At 51.6% G+C, this 24,351-nt stretch overlaps 1 long non-coding RNA gene across 2 annotated transcripts in view; it reads right to left on the bottom strand.

Annotated features, from left to right (window-relative positions):
• Positions 1-12,769: 12,769 nt before the first annotated feature.
• Positions 12,770-24,351, bottom strand: part of LOC134472840 (uncharacterized) — a 29,855-nt gene continuing 18,273 nt past the window's right edge. For both annotated transcript variants that reach the window (XR_010042816.1, XR_010042817.1), the window contains 2 exons: positions 14,705-14,780; positions 12,770-13,109 (listed from right to left, as the gene is read on the bottom strand). This is a non-coding gene — a long non-coding RNA (uncharacterized LOC134472840). The remainder of the gene's footprint in view (positions 13,110-14,704; positions 14,781-24,351) is intronic.

Raw genomic sequence — 24,351 nt, 5'->3', positions numbered from 1 at the left:
CAAATCATCTTCTTCCTTCCTGCTGTCTCCTAATGCACTGTACCATCACCCTCCCACCTACTAAAAACACAATTCTCCAAAGCCACCATGCTACTGGCTTCCCCCATGGAAATACTGTCCCTCCGCCAGTGACCCCTGGAGAACTCGGGATTCACCACACTGGGCTTAGGAGCCCCCTTCTGCGCAAAGCCTCTCCTGAGAACCCAGGCTGGGTCAGATGACTTAAAAATTCTTATAGCATCACCTCACCAAATCACAGTTGTCCATGTGCCTGCTGCTTGTCAGAGATAGTGTCAGAGACAGAATGTTTTTAGTTACGTTTTGTTTTGGTTTGGTTTTCACTGCACAGCAGTTCAGGCTTGCCCTGAAGTCACTTTGTAACCCAGACTATCCTTGAACTCACAGCAATCCTCCTGCCTAAGCCTTCCAAGTGCTGTGATTACAGGTGTACATCACCACACCTGGCAATAAGAATGTTTATTAGCCATCTTCATAGAAATCTAAGAAATATCTCACTTAATCCTTACAACAAACCCAGAATTCCCATATGACTGATAAAGGAGCTGAGAAACAGAGAAGTAAAATCACTTGCCCAAAATCAAAGCTAAGAAGTTCAGTCAGAATGGAGTTCACGGAGCTGTACTCCAAAGTGTGAATGCAATGCCCACTGCAGCACTTCACCCTGCCGATCTGGCTCCCTAGCCAGTACTCAGTACCCAGCACCCAGCACAAGGGACATCATATGGTCATTCCACAAATAAAGATGTAGCTACTGCGTGATGTGCAGAGGAGTCTGGGAAACTGTAATGAGTTCTTGTTCCAGGAGCTCAGACTGTGGGGGAATTACAGATGATCAGGGTCTCTGAGTGGGGAAGACAGGCTCTGGGAGGTTTGGGAAGAGCATCAGAGCCAAGAACTGAGTGAACTTATGGATCCTCTCCACCCTGCTTCTCCTGCCCTACCCCAGCCAGGGAAATCCATGTTCCCACCTAAAGCCAAATCATCTTTTGGCCATATCTACAGCCTTGACCTTGCCACAAACTGAGCCTTTGCCCTTCTTCCACACTGAATCTTGGCCACTGCTCTCACAGTGGCCATGTCCATCCTCCAGTGATGTTTGATATGGGCATCCCTACCTCAGTACTGCCACCATTGGTCCTACAATGCCAGATCTAGATGGCAGGGAATGAGCCCTTGAGGAGAATTGTCTCAGTCATCTCCTTCCTCGGCTGAGGGCTTCCAAACTGTTCCCAGAGTTGGACCTAAGGACTGCAGGCAGGGTCAGATCAGATAGGGCACCAGATGTCACAACAGGCACCTAGAGCTTGTAAACTCCTCAAAGGAGACTTTCCCTCCCCTCCTGGCTCAGGGATGGAGGAAGGACCTCAGTAGAGAGAACTCCAGGGTCATGGGAAGGTCTCAGGACACATCCTGAAAGGGCTGCCACCCCTTCAAGGAGCCCAGGAGCTGAGTTCCCTACACAAACTGTTATCCATTAAGATCCAATTATCCCTTGGTCCGAGCCATTAATTATAAATCAGCCACTAATTGGGGTAATTAGCCCCACCCCCCAGGCTAATGGGCCGAGACTGAAGAAGGCCTCTCAGCTAGCACTTGCAGACCTTAGTTTTCCAAGGTCCTTAATGTGGGCACTGCAGAAAAACTGGGTGGCTAGAGTTAATTTAAAAAAAAAAAAAGGAGCAAAATGTGACGGAAATAGGGAAAGAGGGTGGGACAGGCCAGTTTTTACTGTTGTTCTTTCTCGAATTCAGTCTAGCGTTGGCTGTTGAATGCAGGCTGATGACTGGGAGGCCGAAGAGCCTGACCAGTGCCCAGGAGTAGAGTTGCTCAGGAACTAATGGATTCTTCGAATCTTTCCATTTGAGGCAGCTACAGCGTCAGAGAGAAAGGCTGAGGGGACCTGAACACAGCTGGAAAGAGAACAAGCAACAGGGTTGGCACGGAGGCATCCCAGGCCTCTGGTGGGCACCGAGGGGGTGGCTCTGCCATCAGGGCCTTCCCTGGCACATAATCCTGCAACCAACCAAGCTGCTGTGGGCTTGTTCAGAACTAGGCATCAGCTGGCCCAAAAACAAGTCCTCTAGAATTCCCTGTGGAGAGCTCGCACTTGGCCAAGCCAGGGCTCTGACCCCTGAAAGAGCTTGGGGGAGGCCTGTGGTGTGGGCACGGGGCGCACAGTGGCTACACTATGAGCCACAGGAGGTAGGCAGAGCAGTGGGCGCAAACCAGCCCTGGCAGCTGGAGCTGAGGAGTCTGAAAGGGGCTGCGAGCTTCACTGGGCTTCACTGACCTCAGGGCACCCTGAAGCAGTGTCCACAGCAGTGGTAGACTGGCCAGAAATGGCGACGCATTTGTGAAAGGTGCTCAGGCCAGCTGATTGAGGATCCACGGGACTCTGCTTTGACATGCACAGAACCAAACCATAAAAGCCAGCTCCAGCAGTGCTGTGACGGGGGCTCTGTGACCTGGGACATTCCTGCCCTCTGGCAGTGCTAGGTCTAGTCAAGTAAGTTATCCCAAAAACAGAGCAGGGAGTAAATACTGTCCGGAGACCCCTTAGGGTATGGAAGAGCCCTGACCCTATGGAGCCCAGCGCGGTACCCCTCTCCCAAAAAGCGAAACTGAGATCATTCAAGGTCAGACGTGAGGGTACTCAGCCCAGGGTAAACTTGCCAGCTTTCTGGAAGAGCCTCGCCGGAGCTCGACTATCCCAGCGCCCCCCTACCTCGCCTACCCGCCCCACGCTTAGTAATGGGCTTCCGCGGGCGGCAGCGGCGGCATCGCCCCGGGCCTTGATTAGATATTTATTGCTGTCATTTACATGGGTACCGCGGGGCCGCCGAGCGGGACCGAGGGGAAAGAACTGAGGGGGGTGGAATGGGAACATGGGGGAGGTAGAGGCTGCCTCCAAGAGGACTGGAGACCCTGAAGGGGACCGAGCAGAGAGGCCGGGACAGCACGGTGATGATAGGGAGCACAGGTCAATCTGTCTGTGGACTGCTCCTGGCTGGTGCTCAAGGCGTTGCCCTAAGGGGCACCTGTGTGTTTGTAACTCTCTCTGAGGGCTCCTGCATGTCCAGAAGATCTGCCTTTGTGACTTCTCACTTCAGCATGTCTGAATGCCACCCTTAGCCCAGTGACTAACCCGTGAGTCTGACTGTGTGGCCATCAGCATACGTGTCTGCCAAATGTGGGGAGGGCGAGGGCGCCTGCCGCATCTGTTTAGAGATGGAGGTTATGATACAGAATCAGATTTTCTCCCTCTGCCTTCAAAACCCACTGTTTAGACCGAGAGCTCCAATGGTTCAACCCGACCGGCTCCAGGAGGGTGGCAAGTAGAACCAGTGTCCATCCGTATTCCAGGCTCCAGGAGTATCGGCAGTGGCCTGGCCTGGGTAACAGCGGAAACTTCGTTTACCGCTCAAGGTGTGCGGTGTGTGTAGACACGGTACTTGCTTCCATCGGAGAAATGACTTTTCTGGACCAGCCCACACCATGTGTGAGTGGCTGAAGGAGGGTGCGGAAGTCCCCCAGACACTCACCCCTCCTGTAAAGATGACCCATTGGAAAGAGCTCATCCTGAGCCCCAGAGCACTGGCCTTTGCCTGGCTTCGCTGGGGGCGGGTTTCCACTCCTGCAAACCTTTGCTTTCCGGTTCGGCTCTCCTCTCTGGGGCTATGCAGCCACAGCCAGGCTCCCAAGTCCTGGCAGGAGTCTGCGCTGCGATGGTCTGCGAGGGTGGGGTAAGGTTGGAATCCCCCTCCTGAGCAGTGATGCTTGGTTTCTTGTCGAAAGATTGTGTCTTCTAAACCAGTCACAAAGGACAGAAATTTGAGCCAATTATCTGGATAATTTGCTCTCACTAGGCAGCAAATTCGATTTTTTTTTTTCTGACCGCGTACACACATGCATAAGCACAGCTGGTTTGCAGAGAGGGGAAGTGGGGACTAAATTCACGGATCCTTGATGCACAGCTCTCTTTTCTTTTCGCAGGGTCTGGAGACGCAGAGAAACGAACCTCGAATCCCAGCAAAATTGAAAAGGATCCCCACTCTGCCCCACTTAAAACTCACAGACACAAAATTTCCTGAAACGACGCCCGATTGGAAACAACCCGCCTGCAGCGCACAGGATCCTAGGAAGAGGACCAGCTTCCTCTCTACCGGTCCTCCGGCGGCGATCTGGAAACTTGCACGATTTCCGTGGCCGTGGCCGTGGCACGTACTACCTCGGCGATGTGAACAGGCTTTTTCGGTCAAGGCCCATCGAGTCAGGAAGCCCTCCTCTTTCCCCGACGTCCCCAAACACGACCCGCTCCCAGAAAACCAGCACCTTCCGGGCGGCACCAGGCCTCCGCAGTCCTTTCTAAAACGAAAAAGACCTTCCCTGATCCCCGGCAGAACCCGCGCTGAGCATGAGCTGCAGAAGCCAAGCCGCGCGATCCCAGCTTTGGGAAATTCCAAACTCGGAAGGACGGCGAAAAGGCCGTGGATCCCGATTCCCCCGTGCCCTAATCTGGGACTCCCTTGTCGGACAAATCTCAAGCCTGAGGAGCCTCCAGCTCCCAGGAGGAAGTGAGGCCAGAATTCAGGAAAAGTTGGGGCCCCCAGACCCAGTGTGAACTTGGGGAGAGGAAGCTCCTCCGAACCCTTTAGTGTACATCAAGGCTGCCACGACCCTGCGCATGATTTGTGACCACGTAACAAAACAGAAAGTTCTGCCTCGGCCGTGCCGAGGACCCCGGACAGCCCTTTAGAACCCCTAATCTGTCATGTCCAGCCCTGCGTTACAGCCACCCGGCGTGAAAGGCCCAAGAGGAGCGGGCCTAGCGCTCTCCCAGCTTCTCCCCTTCCCCAGACGCCACGAGAGGGCTCCAAGTGCTGGCCCCAGCCCGGGTTCCTCACCGCGACTTGCCAGACCTACGCCGACTGAGGCCGCGGGAGGCACAACGAATTCCAGGGAACTAAGGCCGCCGCGTCCCAAACACCCACCTGGAGGACCCAAGCCAGAGACTGTGTCTACGAGGGCAGAGGCCAGCGAACGCCGAGCCACCCCCCGCGGACGAACTCGTGCAGAAGCCTAATCCCGGAAGAGAGGCGCCCTTGGTGGCAGCGGGGTTTGAGCGGGATCCGCGCGGGTGGAACCACAGCTGGATCCTGGGCAATGCCGCGGCCACTTCTGGGCGCGCGAGGGCAGGAAAACTGGGAGGCCTGGGCGGCCCTGCGCTCCCCCGGCGGGAACCTGGGCCGCGGGGCGCGCGCCCTCCCTAGCTCGGCCCGGGGCTCCGCGACGCCCGGGGCGGCATCTGCTCCGCATTACCCGGTCACCACCACCACCACCCCCAGCCGCCCCCTTCCAAACTGAGAAGGATTTGTCTCCGCTTAATATCCAAACCTTTTTTGTATTTATTTTTTTCAGGGGCGAAGTAATATCTTCCAAATGAGGCAAAACCGTGACGGATCCGAAGCGTTCTCCGCGAGTGCCTGCCTCTCGGTGCACTGAGGCTTCCGTCTCCGCCTCGGCGCGTTTCTGCCCGGGGCTCGCCCTCGCGCTTTCCGCCTAGGAATTTGGAGTTGCGTCTGTCTCCCTGCGTAACGAACTCTCCGACTCCCGTTTCCAACCCTGGCTGTTGTGTCCTCTGTCTCCCCAACTCTGTCTAGCTTCCCTCCTTCTTCCTCAGTCGCTGCGAGGCCGGTCTGTCTGTCTGTCTGTCTGTCCGTCCCCAAGTCGCCGGGTCCCTGTAAACTTCACGATCCTCCTAGTGAGTTCGAGACTGCGGGACGCTAGAGGACTGCGGGACGCTAGAGGACTGCGGGACGCTAGAGGACTGAGGGACGAGGACCTCGGCCCGGGTCCTCCCCTCCCCGGCGCTCCCCACGCCCTCCCAGCTCCGCCGCGTCAGCCCCGCAGCTCGCACCTGGTCTCCCCGGCCCGCGCCGCTGCCGCCGCTGCCATGTACGCTTGCTGCAGCAGAAGCTTGAGTTTTAAACGGCGTTTCCCGGGCGCCCTACACGAGCCCACGGGCTCCCTAATGGCCCTGGTGGCTGCCAATCACGCGCTGCTCCCGCCCCCGCTCCTCCCTGCTCCACGGGTGCAGCGGCATAGCTCTGGGCCTGGGTCAGACCGTCGGTGGATCTGTGATCTGCCTGTTCCCCGTCTCTAGCTCCCGGTCCCGGGATCGCTGCCTCTCTCGCGCCTACCCCTAGGCAACGACAGGCCCTGAGAAACTTCCTGTTCCTGGGTCTCCCCCGGAGCTTGATATGTAGGGTTTGTTTCAGGGTCTTGGGAGCACCCGGGATTACTTCCACCCCCAAAATCACTTAAAGGTTGGTTTCGAGCTTCTCCCCCAATCTCTCTCTCTCTTTCCGTGTCTCTCTCTCTCCGTGTGTGTGTGTGTGTGTGTGTGTGTGTGTGTGTGTGTGTCTCTCCCCATCACCACAACACTGTCACCTCCAGCCCACCACACCAGGCTGCAACAGACATTTAGAACTCACTGCCCACCCTCAGCCCAGACAAGGTGACACTGCTAGCAACAGCTCACCTGTCCAGCACCAGGATGCCCGTAGTTGTCAGACAGGCTTCGAGGTCAAGGGCATGGGACTCAAGGATTCAGCACAGCATTCGCACCTGTCACCTGTGATGGGGAAGAGGGAAACAGACACACACACCTGGCCCAGGCAGAGAAAATCCCGAGGAACTGGGGTTCTCCCGATCCTGCCAGAGTCCTGCTCCCTCCAAAAGAAACCAATTCCTGAGGAGCAAATGTTCTGCAGCGGCTGCCAGCCCAATAGTCCCGGCCTTCCAAAGCTGTATGTCTGAGGTGTGTCCCAAGGGCACACATTGGTCTCCACACTGCCAGCAGCCACAAGCCACTCTTTACGGGGTAGAGGCTCTGTATGTGGCTTGTGGAGCTCACTGGGGTGCCTCTTGGCTAAGTGTATGTGGGGGATCCCTGTGTGTTGAGACTCTGCAGCCTGCCTTGGCCTCACTGTCTGTGACTGTGATTTACATGTGGAGTATGTCCTTGTGACTTGTATGTCCTTGTGTCCTTGTCCTTGTCCTGGTACTCCGTGACCATGAGTCCATGTATAACTAACTGTAAGGTTTCCTTTGTGTGTATAACCAATCCTTTGCCATTTTCAGCTCAGTGAAGTTGTAATCCAGGTAGCTGGTCACAGAATCTTATACTTGGGATTAGAGGAAGCTGGACCCTGGCTCTGGTGCCCCTCTGACCTACAAGTAAAGTTCCTAGCTCCAGCTCCTGGGGTCTGTGCTATTTTGAGGGGCTAAAGTATGAGGAGAAGAGGGATGTTGGCTGGCCATACTGCCACTGGATTTTGCAGTTGCGGACTGACTTGAGAGACTCAAGCCCTTTAGCCTGAGTCACAGAGGAGCGACCAGCAGATTTGAGGGTCAGGTCTCTCTTCAGCCAGACTTAGGGGCTGTGCACCTCATGGAGGAGGTGACAGAGGATGGGCCTCAGAATGGAAGGGGGAGAAGGAGGGGACCAGTAAGAGGATTAGGCTGCTTAGACCCTTCTCTCCCACCAGGATCCCCCACCCCCACCCCAAATCTCCAGAAAAGATTTTTTCTGCCAAAGCAAAACCGTTTAGGCTCAATTTAAAGGGACAAGAAAGGTGAAGGTGGGGGCTTTAAATAACCTTTTAATTTCTCTTTATGGATGCTGGCTCTGTGTGGGCAGGGAGAGGAGAGTAGACAAGGGAGGGGAGCAAAGACTGCATCTTTGGCTTAGATCATCAAAATGTGCCACTGGAGTGCCACACAAACTAGGGGAATGGAGGGAAAGACACCACACCTCCACCACCACCAGCCCGCTGCCCTCCACATACAAGCAGCCACATAGCTCATCCTGGAGGAAACTTCAGCCAGCTGTACTCCCGGCAGGCAGGTAGTGACACACAGACATGGGTGGGCACAGGCATACATGTGGAGGGGTCACACATAGAGTCATGTAATTAGGGATGCCCAAAAGTCCCCTTCACAGTAGGGCACATGTGAAGTCCTAATCATCCCTGCTTGGTGGTGCCAAGGAGACTTGCTAAGAGGTGCCCCCTACCAAGAAGAATCTCATTGGAGTGTCCCTTCTAGTAGAAGGAAGAATCTTTCTTTGCCTAGAGCCTTCCCTAGTTCTCCATCTCAGACAGGACAGGGTTTTCTGGGAAGGATAAAGGGTGATTATCCCTGGACATGAAGAGGCCACATTTGCTCAGAGTCAGGGGTTGGTGTGCTTGAGGCTAACACAGATTCTGCTGGTTGCCAGAGGACTATTGAGAACTCCAGGTAGTGGGGCACCAGGTTCCACTAAGCACTTGCTTTTAGAAAGAACCTTTTTTGCCATCTGTATTCTAGATCTACCTGGAGAAATTATTGATTGCCTCTTATCTCAGGCTTCTAGGATTCCCAGCCTGGAAGTGGTGGCAGATGGCCAGTATGCCCAGTCCTCATTGAATATACCAGGTCTCATAAGACTTGGGTTTCTGCCACGTATGGTAGCACACATTTGTAATCCCAGGACTTGGGAGACTGAGGCAGGAGGATCACCTTGAGTTCGAGGTGAGCCTGGGCTACATAGTGAGTTTAAGGCTAGTCTGAATTGCATAGAGAGACCTTGTCCTGGAGTGGGGGATGACTTGAATTTCTTAACACCCAGAGAAGTCACACTACCAAGCAGACCCACCACTACAGGAGCACACAGTTTTTCAACCAGGGGGTTATCATGTACAGAGAGAGCTCCCTTTACCCAGTCACAGTCCCCTTCCCCCATGCTCTTCAAAGACATTGCAGCCCAAGATTTGGCTCTGTGTTGATTGTAGAATTATGAATCATGGTTGGTAAGACACGAAACCCTTAGTAAACTCTGTTACTGGGATAGAAAGTCTGAGAGGAAAACAGTAGGTCAGGCAAGGGGAACGTACCCTAAGGGAGGCCTGGTACAGCAGAAAGCTTGTGCCACAATGTAGGTGAGTTTAGCTGGTTTAACAAAACCACTTTGAAAATATCACATCTAGACAGGAGCTAAGAACTGGAAATGACTTGGGGCTTTCCTCCCAAGATGGCTCCTGGAGCCTTCCCACCTGCCTGCCTGGGCTGGGGCTGCTATCTTCAAAGGGCTGAAGAAAAGACATCCCCAGAGGAACTGGGGACCTGCCCCCACCTGATCAGTTGAGTACCAAGGTGCATTATGTTTTTAAAATATATATAAAATATAATATACAGTTAAATATATTCTAGGATATACATTACAGAATATATTCTATATAATATTTTCTATAGAATATATATACCTATATTTGTATGTATGTAAATGCAGAATGTGCTAATGTGGATTGTTTAAATTCCTATGTGTTCCTGTATGTATGTTCATGTGTGTTTACAGGGATGTTTTTATATTGGGGGGTGTGGTCAAAGGATGGGTTAAGTCAGGATTTTGGGAAAGCTAGGTAGGTACTCATAGGTTTCCATTTGGCCTAGCAACTCCAAGGGTGCTGGAGTCCCCGTTGTCTTCCTGAGAGATCTGGGAAAGGATGTGCCTAAGACCCCGTCCCCGTCCCCGCAAAGATCCACAGCAGCACGCAGTTCTATCATCTCTGGTCTCTGAACTGGGTTAAGTGGGAACCCGAGCTCACCAACCCAACCCAAGACACACACACACACACACACACACACACACACACACACAAACGGAGTCTCCCTAGTGCTCCCCCAGAGTACCTCTGAGAGCCAGAACACCTGGCCTCGAGGGAAGAGGCTTTGGGGGTGCAGCGGAGACCGCGCCCCTTCCCTTCCCTCGTGCGGATCCTAGTGAGGAGCCGTGGGTCCTCGTTCGGGTGGAGTCGCGGGTGTCTCCCCTTGGTAGGCCCGCTCCCCGGGGCAGTGGCTGGGTGGTGGGCGGCTTAGAGCTAATTCGGGAGTTAATAGCGGCTGCCCGGGCCCCCTGCGGACCCCTCCGCCCCCTACCCCACCCCGGGGCCCGGCCTCGGGCCGCCCGCATCTGCGCCGTCCAGGCGATTCATCATCTTGATCCATGGCGCGCGCTGACGGCGGCCCCGGCCGCGCTGACAAGACTAACAAAGCAATTTGCCACGAGCCATCTCCTGGACAGGTTATTAGCGCGGCCGCCGCTTAAAGAGCTCTCCCCACCCCTCACCCCACCCCCAACCCCAGGCGGGGCAGCTACCTGCTCTGCCCCTCCTTCCTGCAGGAGGCCCTCACCACCAAAGATGCCCCTGCATGATCCTGACTCTCTGACCACCGGAAAGCAACACACACACACACACACACACACACACACACACACACACACACTCAGCTGCCTGCCCTTCCTTTTTCCCTAAGATCAACTGCTGCCTGCTCCTGAGTGCTCTTCAAACCCCCAGGAACTCCTGAGTCCTCAACTCCCAACCTTCCTTCCAATACCACCCGACTTATCCCGCTCACCTCCTCTGGAACTTCCCTAAACCCAGAGTCTCCTCACTTCTCCCTTTCTCCCTTCTCCCCAGCCATCCCCAAAAATAAAGGACCAAGAACCCCTATTTATCCCCAGCTGGGAGGAGGTGGCTCCTCTTGTGATGCTTTTGGGGCTAAGGAGTTTCTTCTGACCAGGTTGCCTCTGGGTAGAGACAATTTTTTTTTAAATTGGTATCAGGGATGGAACTCACGACCCCGTGCTTGCAAGGCAGGTGCTTATGCCGCTGTGCCAAGTCCCCAGCCCCTGGGTGGAGACAATTGAGAGAAGAGTGTGTTTTCCTTTCCAGTCCCCAGAAGCAGAGTGACAGAAGTCTATTTCTTGGAGGCGTTCTCTGGACAAAGTGGCTTCGGCCTGGTTCTTTGGCTGGGAGGCCAGTCTACTCGAAGGGCTGACTGAATATGCACCGCGGAATGCCCAGCAATGAGCACTTGTGTAAAGCCAAGTGTGGTGCAAGTGCACATACGCATGGGGAGGGGGTTGTCACAGGTATCCTCCAAGTACATGGAAGGGTAATTCTGCACATGTGTGCATTGTGGGCCATGTGTGTCCCCTGTGTGCACCTGGAAGCCCAGACTATACATGTGTGAACACATCTGTACACACCTAGGATATGTGGTTTTTGAGCCAGGAAGGAGTACCTGACTGCTCATTCACTTCCCTCTTAATCCAGCCTCAACTTTTCCAAACCATCAGGCCATGAACCTGAGGGGTGGGGAGAAATATACCCTGTTCTGAGGCCCTGGGGGAGCAAGAAGGGAACTATAAGAGGGGCGCTCTGTCTGCAAAGAAATTGAGTCACACCGTGACCCAGACTGGTGCTGAGGGCCAAGGGTGGGGGCAGGGGCACAAACTGTGTGCCAGAAACCCAGCTTTTTTTTCTTCTTCCAACCAAACAGGCCACGTCTATCACCTGCAGGGAGGCCCAGCTCTTTTGCTGCCTGCGCCACCACCATGTCCCTGACGTGAAATATGGGGGGCACAGGCCGCGCTGGGGAGATTTGTCATCTGTGCTCAGCGGGTGACTCTATCTGCAGACTATTAGAGTATAAAATATATTTTACAAGAGTTTTAGCTACAGGTGACTTGCTCTTTATTACTAGATGTGGGCAAAATCAATACTTCTGTAACTAAAAGATCATTTATTTTGCTTTTTGAAACATTTTTCAACAGGGGCACTGGCTAAGCTTGCAAAGCTATGATTAAGAGTTATGGCGGCTCCTGTTTCCCTTAACCCTTTGAGGACAGCAGCTCAGGAGCTCTCAGGGCTGGTGCCTGCCCTGAAAACTAGGCAGACAGGCATTCTCAAGGCAGCAAACACTGACACACGGATGAAGCTTACAAATCTCCACCCTGACAAAGCTGTCATATGGATAGCTGTGTTCTCACACATGCAAATGCTCTCTCAGGTATACACAGAAACACGGCTGTGCGTACTCTCCTTCCCAACCGGAAACCACAAATCAAATGCTACATGCAGGCTGACAGCACACACTACACAGACATTTCCCACTCCGTTTCCTCATACATTCACACTGTGTTATATGCACTGTGACAGGAGACGTGTAGTCATACTGTACTTACCTTCTGTCCCTGGCTCAGTCAGTGGTCCTCTGACACTAGGGATGCTAAAAGGAGATTGGAGGATCTCGAAGAGGCTTACAATGTGATGTGGTCATCGTAGAGTGGAGAATGAAGACTATCCCGAACACTGGGGCCCAAAAATGGGATCTGTGGACCCTGGGTCCTTCAAAACACAACTCTTCTCAATCCCTCAGCCCTGGGATGGCCTTGCCCCCTTGCTGTGTACTGAAGCAGGGGACGGTTTTGTGTGTGTGTGTGTGTGTGTGTGTGTGTGTGTGTGTGTGTGTGTGTGTGTTTTCTAGGAGACAGAAGCGGCCATATAGAAAAACTGTAAAGTGGCAAAGGACCATCAAAGCTACTCAGAGTGGTGACTGCTACTGGCCTAACCTGGATGGGTTGAGAACCTAAGTGGCCTAATGCCATTCTCAGAATGGCATCACCTAATCAGATTGAAGGTGTCCTCTTGCTATTATCTGGTCCAGCAAATCAGCATCTGCCCAGTAATTATCTCAGGATGGGAGAAAGTCATGGGGCAGAGAGCGACAACCTACCTGTAGGGTAAAAATCTAATGGTGAGATTCCTGATTATAAGACTAGTCTGAGGTACTAGTTATCCACCTTTGCATAACAAACTACATCCAGACCTAACGTTTTACCACAAACATTTATTCTGTGGCAATTTCTGAGGGCCAGGACTCCAAGAGCAGTTTAGCTGTGTGGTTCTGGCTCGGGGCCTCTCATGAGGCTGCAGTCAAGCTGTTGGCCAGGTCTGTATCTTCTGAGTGTTGACTGGGGCAGGAGAATCCCCTTCTGAGAAGCTCATTCCTGTGGATAGCACTTGATTCTGGCTGTCAGCAAAGGTGCCTTAGTTCCTTTCCATGTGCTGTCTTCAGTCTGGACTTCTGGGGGTGGTGGTGCTGGGGACTAAACCCGAGGTCTCAATCATTCTAGGCAAGCATGCTGCCCCTGAGCTATATATGTCCCCCAAATCTGGACTTCTTCACATGGTATCTGGGATCTGAGGCAGAACAAAGAGACAGAGGCAGTTTATAATCTATTCTTAAATGAAGTACCTTGTACAGGTGCAGTGGCACACACCTGTAATCCCAGCACTCAGGAAGTTGAGGTAGGAAGATCACTGCGAGTTGGAGGCCAGCCTGGGCTACAAAGTGAATTCAGAGCCAGCCTGTACTATATAGTGAGGCCCTGTCTAGAAACAAAAATAAAAACAAAAATGAAAGTACTATCTTGCCAAACATGGTGGCACACACCTGTAATATGAGCACTTAAGAAGCTGAGGCAGAAGGATCACTATGAATTGAAGGTCAATGTAGGCTCTATTGTAAGTTCAAGACTGGCCTGGACACATTGGGAAACTCTATCTCAAAATTTAAAAATGCAATTATCTCATTATTTCTACTATATTCTATTCATTCTAGCTAATTATTAAAACCAGCACTCATTCAAGAAGAGAATTAAACTCCCCTCTCTCAAAGGAAGATGTTTCAGAGAATTTGTGGGCAGATTTTTTTAAACCACTGCAAGGAGTCAAGGGTACACTTCCATTCCTTCCAGATACATGTATCTCTCTGTATATATTTTTTATTTAATTTATTTTATTGTTTTGAGACAAGGTTTCCTTATATAGTTCAAGCTGCCCTTGAATTCTCAGCAATCCTCCTGCCTCAACCTCTTAAGTGTTGGAATTACAGGCATATACCATCCACACCCAGCCAGATAAGTACCACTTGATGGTCCCAAACTCTAGGGAAACTACTGACTGTGTCCTGCAGCGAGGGGACATAAGCAGGTAACAGTGGGAACTCAGAAGTTGGTTATTCTTTACAGTGCAGCAGTATAGTATGTATGGCAGTCTGTGTATGGATGGACGCTGGGACCAGATGGCCTGGATTCACACCCTAGCTGTGCTACTTACTAGTTATTCTCTTGGGCAAGTCACTTAACCTCTGTGCCTCAGTATTCTTATTTGTTAAATGGAGGAATAATCAAGAAATCATACTTACACCTAAGTTCATTATAGGAATCAAATGAGTTAAAATTCAGCATAATGCCCAGCATGTGGTAAAATGCCACAAAAATATCAATTAATGGTTCTCAAGTTTTCTGTCTCTTTGGCAGCCCTTCCTGTGGACACTTTCTCAACAAGGGATTGATGGAGCACTTTGCTGTGCCTCTTGCTAATCTCACGTGTCTACCTCCACCACTACCATGCCAATGACCCTAACCCTAACCCTCCAGAGTACCAGCCCCAGGAGTGACCTAGCTAGGGACTGATTCCACCGACCGGTCTCCATGAGCTCCATTTGACCCTGCCAGCCCAGCACCGCATTTTGTGGCCTCTCTGGGAATGTTGTACAATACGTTGGCCACAAACATTTTATGAGCAAGAGGACAGGAAGAAATTTCCCTCTATCGACCGCTGTCAGGCCTGCTCCCTCCCCCTCCTAAGTCTCCTTGGCAATGAAAGGCCAAGGCCAAGACTGAACTCTCAGCAGAGCCCCTGACCCAGCAGCTAGGTCTTAGACCCCTTCCCCTAACCTTCCCAGGCCTCCATCTCCAACAGCTGCCCACTCCCCCAACCCCTGGCACAACCTGGCTGATCCAGACTCCAGGAGAGACAGGCATCATTTGGAAGTTCACTTCTTCTAGAAGCCCCAAAACATTTCACCTAAACATCAGTAATTAAGAAAAATAAAAGGTTTTAGTAGGAAATTTTTCATAAAACTGTATCTATTCAGTTTAGAGCTTTATCTTCTATATCACAGGTTTATGTCTTTTCTACTTTTTTGATACCAAAATATCTTTTCCTTTATGAAATGATCTGACAGTAGTTGGTAGTGTTCCTTCTATGCTCTTTTATAGCAGAATTAATATCTGGCAACTTTATGCTAGAATACACATTTAAGATAAGTTTTGATTGGCCTATAAAATCCAAATGTAGGGGCTGGGGATTTAGCTCAGCGGCATAAGCGCCTGCCTTGCAAGCAGGCAGTCGTGAGTTCAATCCCCGGTACCGATAAAAAGGAAAAAGACAAAAAAAAAAAAAAATCCAAATGTATGAAATGCCACTCTCTTCTTTGAAAGGGGCCAAAATTACCCTGCCCCACCCTGAACCCCTACTGCCTCAGGCACCTGGTGCAAAGGGAACCTCCCCACACTGCTGGCTCAGCTTTGCAAGCAACCTGGTAGGACCCAGCACAAGGGCCCTCCTCCCAGACCCTGCCTCCTCTCCGGTCTGCGACCAATGTTCTTTCTCCATCTGCATTCTAGACCTGCCCCCACCTCTACGCTGCCCTCCTGCTCTGCCATCCACCTCCACCCTGAGATGACCGCAGTATTTGAGCCAGGGAGGGGGTCTGAGAGAGGTCTTCTGCCCTTGTCCTGGGTCGCTTTGGGATGCACCAAGGAGGGAGAGAAGGATTTGTCTCTGGGGCTCGGCCTATGCTCAGTTCCTGGGATCCCCTCCCTGCCCCCAAGGCTTGGCTGAAGCACAAGGGGCCCCTTTGTGGGGCCTAATCTCAAAGCACTGCAGCTTTAGCGACCTTCAGGGATGAAAGCGCCAGGAGCTGGCGGCTGGGAGGTGGTGTGGGGGCAGCCCTGCTAATCCCTGGCTTTCGCCAAACAAAGCTGCCAGGAGGGGCTGGCTCCTGGGAGATGATCCAGGGAACCAATTCCCTGAGCCTAACCCGCTCTGACAGCCCAACAAGGAGAGGCCCACTGCCCGCCCTCGTGACCCAGTGTGGCCACAGGGCAAAGGGAGGCCTGGGCTGGGACAGGTCCACACTCCGTCTTGCTCATTGAGGGAGGGCTTGTTTGTCTACCTCCTCTCTCCACAGTCAGCTGCACCAACCTACTACTTCCTTAGCTCCCCAAAACCTCAACCTTTTCTCAGGTGCTGACATCCTGTCCTCCAACACCTTGGTTAATGCCTGGCCCTTAAATTCCCCTAAATCCTAAATCCTCAGTCCCCTAATTGCCATTCCATTCCGCAGTAACCCAGACTTCAACCCTTTGGCCTCCAATCTTCTGATGTCCCACTCCCTTCTCTACCTCCGGACTCTCCAGCCCTCACAATCCAATCTCAAACTCCTGATCTTCAGCACCCCACCACCACCACCACCACCACCACCCTCAACCGCTTGCTCTCAACTCTACCTTGCTCTCCTCAGCTGTCAGGTCACAGGTTCATGTTCAGCTTTCGGGGACACCAGTTCCTGTTTGCCTAGCTCTTCTCCTGCATTGGCTCAGTGCCCTGGTCTTCCCACAGGGTCACTATGGCCCACCCGCCCCTCCCTGTCTGTCTGACCAGACTTCCTTGGACCAGGTATGCCCAGGACTGTGCTCAGCCTGGCCTGCGGAGGGATGTGACTGACTGGACCTTGATTAAATTCAGGCCTTCAGCAGACATTGCCTCCATCAAGACTACTCTGGGGGCTGGGGATTTAGCTCAGCGGCATAAGCACCTGCCTTGCAAGCAGGCGGTCGTGAGTTCAATCCCTGGTATTGATTAAAAAGTTTAAAAAAAAAAAGAAAGAAAAAAAAAGACTACAACTACTCTGGAATCCTGATGTACCATTCGAGCCTTACAGGTAGGTGGACAGTGCCATGGCCAGAGGCAGAGACAGGGTCTAAGGAATCAGCAGGCTGAAAACAACAGCCCACAGGGCCAGTTTCCATGACTGCATAGTACAGTAGTAGGCATGTGCCTCACGCAGGGCTGGGCTCCCTGCAACCTCATCTGCTCTCCAGGAGACTCAGGATGCAGAAATCAGGCTATAAGGAATCACTCAGACCAGTGGAGGCTACTGAGGGGCCAGAGTGGCTTTAGGGGCCACAGAGAAAAGGTTGGACAGGGACAAGAGGTTGGATTCCCAGGAGAATGGAGGGGGCCAGGCCAGCCCAGAGCATTTTCCCACCACCACCTCTGCTGTCTCCACTCTGCTAATCTGATTAGGATATTTACCAACCTCCCATGGCCTGCTTGCAGTGGAGTGGGGGCATGTTAGGCTAAGGGTCTCAGTTCCAGTTCCCAGAATACTGGGAGGCAAAGAAAGGTGCCTGTGCACTCTGAGGTGACTGCCCCATTCCCTTGGTGCTAGGTCACAAAGTTATCCAGAGACCCCTTCCTATCAAGTGTCACCTTCTTTTGTCCCACTCTGTCTCTCGATGCCTGGGTCCTCTGCTAGCCCTTGTGGTGTCACATCACAGAGCCATAGAGATGACTCTATGATCAAATCCAACGCAATGCCTTTCTTCTTCTTTTTTTAAATGCCTTTCTTCTTGAGAACTGAAACTTTAATAGTGAACTTTCAGGTACTGAAAACAAAGAGGGGAGCGGTGCTGGCCCTGGGGGCCGCTTCATTTGGTTGGCACCTATGATGCACACTGTTGCTTTGACCTGATCCCCAGAAGCCCCTTCTGGAAGTAGTGGATAAGGGAACACTAGGAGTGTAGCATCACTTGGGATTCATGGTGAGAACAGAAATCTCTCTCCTCTCCTCTCCTCTCCTCTCCTCTCCTCTCCTCTCCTCTCCTCTCCTCTCCTCTCCTCTCCTCTCCTCTCCTCTCCTCTCCTCTTCTCTCTCTCTCTCTCTCTCTCTCTCTCTCTCTCTCTCTGCACACACATGCACATTCTGTTTATGAAGGTACCCACTGTCAAATAGAGAAGGCCCACCATCCCCAGCCCTACACCTCTTTTCCATGTCACTATGCACCTGGCAGGAATTCTGTAGGGCACGCCTTGGGCATGACTAGCCTAGAATTTCTTTCTCCTCAAGCTGGCGTGGGTGACAGTGCCTGTAGATAAGGCTTATGAAGAGACTCTTCTTCCTCATCCCCAGTAAACTGACCAACATTCCTGAGGGCTAAGGACAGTGCTCCTTTCTGGGGGAACCTTAGCACCTCTACCTGCCATCTCCTTCAAGGGAATGAAGCACCAGATTATGTTTGTTTGCAAGCTTTCAAATAAAGAAGTAGTTTAGGGAAACAGATAAGTTTCTTTAAAAGACTAACAATCTCAATGAACGTCAGACTGTTGCAAAGCTCACCCCTAGTGAGGGACCTCTAGGGTTCTCACACACAACATACTCAACGTTTATCGCTTTGGGTAATTCCAGCTATGGAGTCTTGAGTGGCAATGAACCAAACGTCACCAAGGATTGGGCGCCCCCTGCTGTCAAATGTTTAGAACTGCACTCTCTTCAGAGTCTCCTAGCCCCCTTTTTTTTAAAAAGGCAGAGCCTCACTACTTAGTGCAGGCTGGTCTTGAACTTACTTATGTATCCCAGGCTGTCCTCAAGCTCACAGCGATCCTCCTACCTCAGCCTCCCAAATTCTGGGATTATAGGTGTGTGCCACCATGCCCAGCCATCTGGCAAGATTTTTATAACTCCAAATAAATAGGCAACTTTTCTCATCTCCAGGTACCCTTAGTTGGATCAAAAGTCCATCCTACCCTGGCATCCCAGTTGTCCACTAGCAGCTAACTAAAAGAAGAGGGCCAAGCTGAGGTAGGGTTAGTTGTTGAGAAGATGGAGTTTCAAACCTAAATCCTCCCTTCTCAGCCCCTATAGAGGAGAGAGGAAGAAGAGGCTGACACAGGAAAGAGGCTGGGACAAGAGGAAGTACGGGGCTGATGTGACCAGATACTGGAGAGGACGGAGTAGTGGATTGGCATCCACTAGAGAAAGATGGGACAGATCCTAGGTGTGCAGGCCAGAGGCTTAATGCACCGTACAGATGAGGTGGACTCTTTTGCAGAAAAGGAGAGGCGACACACATGAGAGTTCAGGGGGGCTGGGGAGCAGCAGAGGGGGGCATGGAAGCTGTGGAGTACACAGAGGCCACTCAGGGGCCCATGAATGGGAGCTGCTGCTCCCAGCCACCTGCCACTTGCTGGCCCACAGTCGGCCCTGCTGGAGAGGCTGCATGCCCAGCCCGGAGGACCGCCAGCCCTGTGACTGATGGCCTGGCGCCTGCTGGGAGTACCGAGGGCAGCCATTCAGCAGAGGCAAACAGCTAAGATGTCAGTGGCCTCCGGAATAAGCAGCATGGCCGAGGTAGTAGGAACAGCAAGTAGCATCCAGTTCTATAGTTGGAGGCCTAGACCTGAGGGGAGCACTAAGCTAGGACACAACTCCTCTCCCTCCTGTTCCTGCCTCGGCCAGGACTTCTAGCTCTGACAGGTGTAGCCCCTCCAACCCAAAAAAGCAGACTTCTCACCTGGGAAGGACCCTTCAAAACAGAACAGAGTCCTTCCTTCAGCCTGGAGTGCCTTGTTCCTGGTACATAGAGCCAAGCCCAAGTTCATGATCTACTCTTTGTCTTCCTTGTTTTTTTTTTTTTGCATCCCCTTGATCCTGGGTGGGTGGGAGAAGGGGTGTCATTAGGTTATATCCATCCAACCCTCTGAGGGACTCCATCATCCCCCTTTTCTCAGCAGGAGTCTTTAGGGAAGGGGCAGTACAAGGAGATGAGAGGAGAGCGAAGGGTGGATAACTCTCTATGATCACCAGCAGACGAGCTGAGTTGGAACCTGCATACACTGTTTTCACTGAGTGAGTTCCACTCCGTCCACTTCCCTGTCATCCCCAGCCTCTTACACCCTTCACACACACACACACACACACACACACACACTGCACATAGGACAGTAGATCTGTGGCCAGGAGGAGCACTGAAGCCTGGGGAAGCTAAACTTCTGTCTCCAAACCCTATGAGGGTGTCTTGTTCATAGGTGAGGGACCTTAATGGATCTCAGGACCCTGGTTGCAAGAAAAATCAATCAGGGCTCCCAATAAGGAATTAATGACAGGTGGCCTCAAGAGGTGCTGAGCTCCACATGCCCACAAGTTTTCAAGAAGAAGCTAGAAGGCAAGTGCAGTGCTATGGGACGCAGGAGATTTGCTGCAAGTTCAAGGCCAGCCTGGGCTATTTAGTGAGCTCAAGGCCAGTCTGCACTGCACAGTGAGGACCTGACTCAAAAAAAAAAAAAAAGCTAGAGAAGGGAAGCTAGATGCTACTCTCCTTGAGGCTCCTTCCAGAGTGGAGCACAGCGCAATCCAAAGCAAAAACAGGAAAAATCACCCCCTCACAGAGAACCCCTTGCCTTCCACCACTTCCTCTTAGATAAATGGTCAGAAGATGTGTCCAAGTGTCCTCCTTGCTCCCAAGGAAGTGGGGTGTCTGGATTTCGGAGATGGCCTAGCCCAGCCCCACTCCACTGGCACCTTTGCCTGGGAATTCTCACTATGCCTGATAGAGTGAGGATGGGGTGCCAGAGGGCCAAGGAACAGGCTCATCAGCAGTTGCAGAGCTGCTAATAGACCGTCCTCAGCCACATCCTATTACTGCAAACCCCCTCCCCAACCCCCAGCCTGGCTGGCCTGTGCCTCTCCACGGCCCTGAGGACCAGGCATCAGATTGGAGTCAAGATTCCGAGTGTCATTTGCCGCCGATGATGGTACTGATAATGGGGATGGGCTGGTAGGCAGGGAACAGGCGGCACAGAGGCGGATTCTCTATTAAGGCAGCAGCAAGCAAGAGGCGGGCTAGAGCCAGCATTGGACAAGTGAGACCGACAGAGTTCCAGGATGGGATGAGCAGCTTAGCTCACCACTGTCTGCTCCTTTAGCATAGACAGCCCCGGCACGAAGTGCATGGGCTGGACAGTTATGGGGTCACAGGACCCCAAAGTCAGGAAGCAGGTAAAGGACAAATGGAAAGCTCATTCCATGCCTCTCCACACAGTGCCCCTGAGATCTGGCTGTCACCCTCCTCTTCACTGCCTGGGACTCAAAGCTACCAAGTTACTGGGCCAAAAGGGACATCCCTGCTGTCCTCTGGCTTTCAGAGAAGAACACAGAAGACCAGGAATCCTCACCATCTGCTGCAAGAAACCCACAGGGTCTCCCTTCAGCAGCCACATAGCCCTGCTTGGAGCTTGGCCAATGGATTTTTTTTTTCTTTGTGTTTTTGAGACAAGGTTTCACTATGTAGATGCCCTTGAGCTTGTTATATAGCCCAGGCTGGTCCTGAACTCATGGCCCTCCTGCCTCAGTTGCCTGAGGGCTGGGATTACAGGTGTGTGCCACTGCACCAGGCTTAAGGGATGTTTTTACCATAGGCCTTCACTGCCCTTGTGTGCTCACCTCTATGTCCTCCACGACCACTGTCACCATTTGAGGAATGGTTAAGAACACTGGCCTTGGAGCCCCTCCAGTCCCGGCTGTGTTAGCTTCGATGTGTAGTTTACTCCTTGCGACCTTCAGTTTCATATAGTGATAATATGAGCTGCTTTACAGGGGTGCAGTGATTAAACAAGCCACAACATAGAAAGCTTAGAACAGTACAGGGCACGTATTGCTCCACAGAGCTTATTGTTGTCATTATTTATTCCTACTCTTGTCATTATCAACTCCATCCTGCCATCCCTTTCATCACCCTCACCTTTCTGCCTTCCTTAGTAGCAATAGTGGCTGTCACTTACATAATATTTGCCGTATCCCATGCACTATTTTAAGGATATTCAAAGATGAACTTATTTAATCCTAATATCTCTGGGAAGGAGGCTTTTGCTTAAGATCACACAGCTGATGAATGTCAATAGCCAGAGGTCAACCCAGGCTATGTTCTTATTACTAAAGTTATACCTACTACCTTGGAGATAGCATGCATGGTCACATTTTACCTGTCTGTCACTCACCCATCACCACCACCCCCAGCACCCCAGCTCTGTCCATACCCCCACTGGCACATTAGCACCATTGCTCTCCGCTCTGTGACCATCAACCCCATCTCCATTCTCAGCCAACATCTGATCCTCAGCTGTGATCTGCAGCCTGTCTGGAACAGGCTCCTGCTTCTGCCCTCCCTAGGCCCTGTGCTCTGAGAGGTGTGCATGTGTTCTATGAAAGTGGCCAGACCTGGAAAGAACAGACAGCAAATTTAAATTGTTACCAAGCTGCTGGGGTGTCACCTAGAATTTAAAGTTGGCTGGAGCCTGAAAGACATGATTTGCAAAGCTGTCTTCTCAGTTTGGTTTAAATACCCTTTGAGCATTCTGAGAGGCTCTGGAGTAGAAAAATATCTTACAAGTAGCTGGGTTGAGACCAGATCTGCCATCATAGACACAAGCCCCCATTTGGATACTTAAAAGTCTGTCTTTTCAAATCCTTGAGAGTGGAGACACAGCCATATTCCTCTCCTTCTCTCGTTTCTCCATTCCATCCCCAACCCTAACATCAACAAATAAAAGGACAGAGAAACCCTAGTTGGGCTTGGAAGAGAAGAGAGGGGAGATCATGCTGACCACAGTTCTGAGATATCCAGGGGGACCTTCTTATCATGTACAGGTAGAACTCTTAGTCATTTTTCCAGAGCCCCTCACAACTTGCCTTCACTGTTCCCAACGCCCCTTCTCATTACCTATTTACAAGGCCCAACATTGTTCACAGAGCCTGAAATAATATACAAATGTCAAAGGAGTCCACAGAGTCAATGATCAGCTGCACAGCACATCCCAATCCCACGATAATCTGCAGATCATGTTACCACTTTCAGAGCCCAAAACTTTACGGACTGTCCTCATTTGCAGCACCAAAACCTGCATTCAGATCTCATTGTTAGGCAGTATGGTGCACATCTATAATTCCAGCATTCAAGAGGCCAAGGCAGGAGGATCACTGTGAGTTCAAGGTCAGCCTGCACTACAAAGTGATTTCAAGGCCATCCTGAATTACAGAGTGAGACCTTGTCTCAAAAATAAAATAAAATAAAGGTCTCGTTATTGCTTATAGATCCTGGCACTATTTGCAGAGCTAAGCTCATGGGCAAGCAGAGGGACACAAGATTCTTATGACCCCTTTTCTTTAAGACACAGGGATAGAGAAAGATGGAAGGAAATGAAATCAGAAGTGAAGAAAGGAAATGAACACTATGGAAACTGGCATTCATTCAGCAAGACTCCCACAGATCTACACCTGTGTTAGGTTCTATAAACAAAGAAATGGGGAACTGCAGCAAAAATCACTTCCAGTTCTTGGTTAGGATCTGCACTAAGTGCTTCTCAGCCATTACCTCAGCCATTACCTTATTGTCATTACAGGCCAGAGATAGAGATTGTTTCTATCCCTGCTTTACATATGAGAGGCTGAGAGATGGAGAGACCAAATAATTTTGTGTCACAAAATTTGTGAACAGCAATTCCAGAACTTGAACTTGGGGTTTTGTCTGTTTGTTTGCTTGTTTGTTCATTTGTTTTTCTCCAAAAACTTTCTGTCCTGCAAAAACTAGCTGGGAGTCCGGGGGTAAGGTAGATAAGAACTCAATGCAATCACTCAGTCCACCCTCGGAAGGCATCTGGGAAAGTCAGGACAGCTCCTCCAAGAGGAGCAAAGTAGCTCTTGCCAGAATGCTCTGCATGAGGGCTGTGAAGGAACTCATTGGATACAGTCTTGTTCCTGGGTAGGAGCGCATATAGTTCATGCCCAGGGTTCGAGCACACCAAGGGGATGACTCCAGAGATTGTGTCTTGAGCTCCCACAGGTTCTGGGCCTGGGATCTGATAGGCAAGTGCCTTCCCTGGGTTTGCCAAGTCCCCAAGCATTAGTGCTCCTCCCAAACGCTAGCAGTCCTGAATCACTCCAAGTAGGGGGGCAATCATCATAAAACAGCACATTTGCTAGGCAGGCAGTCTCAGGCCCCTCTCCTCCAGTCTGTGCACACACGCGCACGCGCGCGCGCACACACACACACACACACACACACACCATGCAACTCCTCTCTTTTCACTGTCCAGTCAAGTCTCCCAGGCTAGATGATTGGATGACTGTCTTGAAAAGGCCCCTGCTGGTTTCCAGCTGTGTCAGGGATACAAAATCAACAGAAGCTTGGAGCCTAGCATGTAGTGGGCAAAATCAGTTTTGAAGGTACAGTGGACAGAGATTTGTCTTTGTCTTTCTTTGCTGGTCTCTCTGCTCCCACCCTCAGGACCTACCCAAACTAGAGAAGTGTAGGGACTTTGCCTCTTTACCTGGGCAAAGAAGGGGAAGGGAGAAGGTAAGCAGGCCGCAGGGCAGACCTGGAGTCCCACTCTAATCTATAGCCCCTCGCCCTGCCTCAGCCTCAGATGGGGCATGGGCTTCTCTCTCCAGGAAGGTAATGGCTTCTGGCCTGAAACAACTGAGCCACTGAACCACTTCAGATTCTGCCTCTCCTCCCTTCCCCACCCCCAGCTCGCA

This window comes from Cavia porcellus, unplaced genomic scaffold (assembly GCF_034190915.1).
Source record: "Cavia porcellus strain 051 isolate PalLab524CR breed Dunkin Hartley unplaced genomic scaffold, mCavPor4.1 scaffold_25, whole genome shotgun sequence".
Taxonomy (NCBI): Eukaryota; Metazoa; Chordata; class Mammalia; order Rodentia; family Caviidae; genus Cavia; species Cavia porcellus.
The sequence above is the reverse complement of the archived record's forward strand: the minus strand, read 5'-3'. Positions and strand labels throughout refer to the sequence as shown.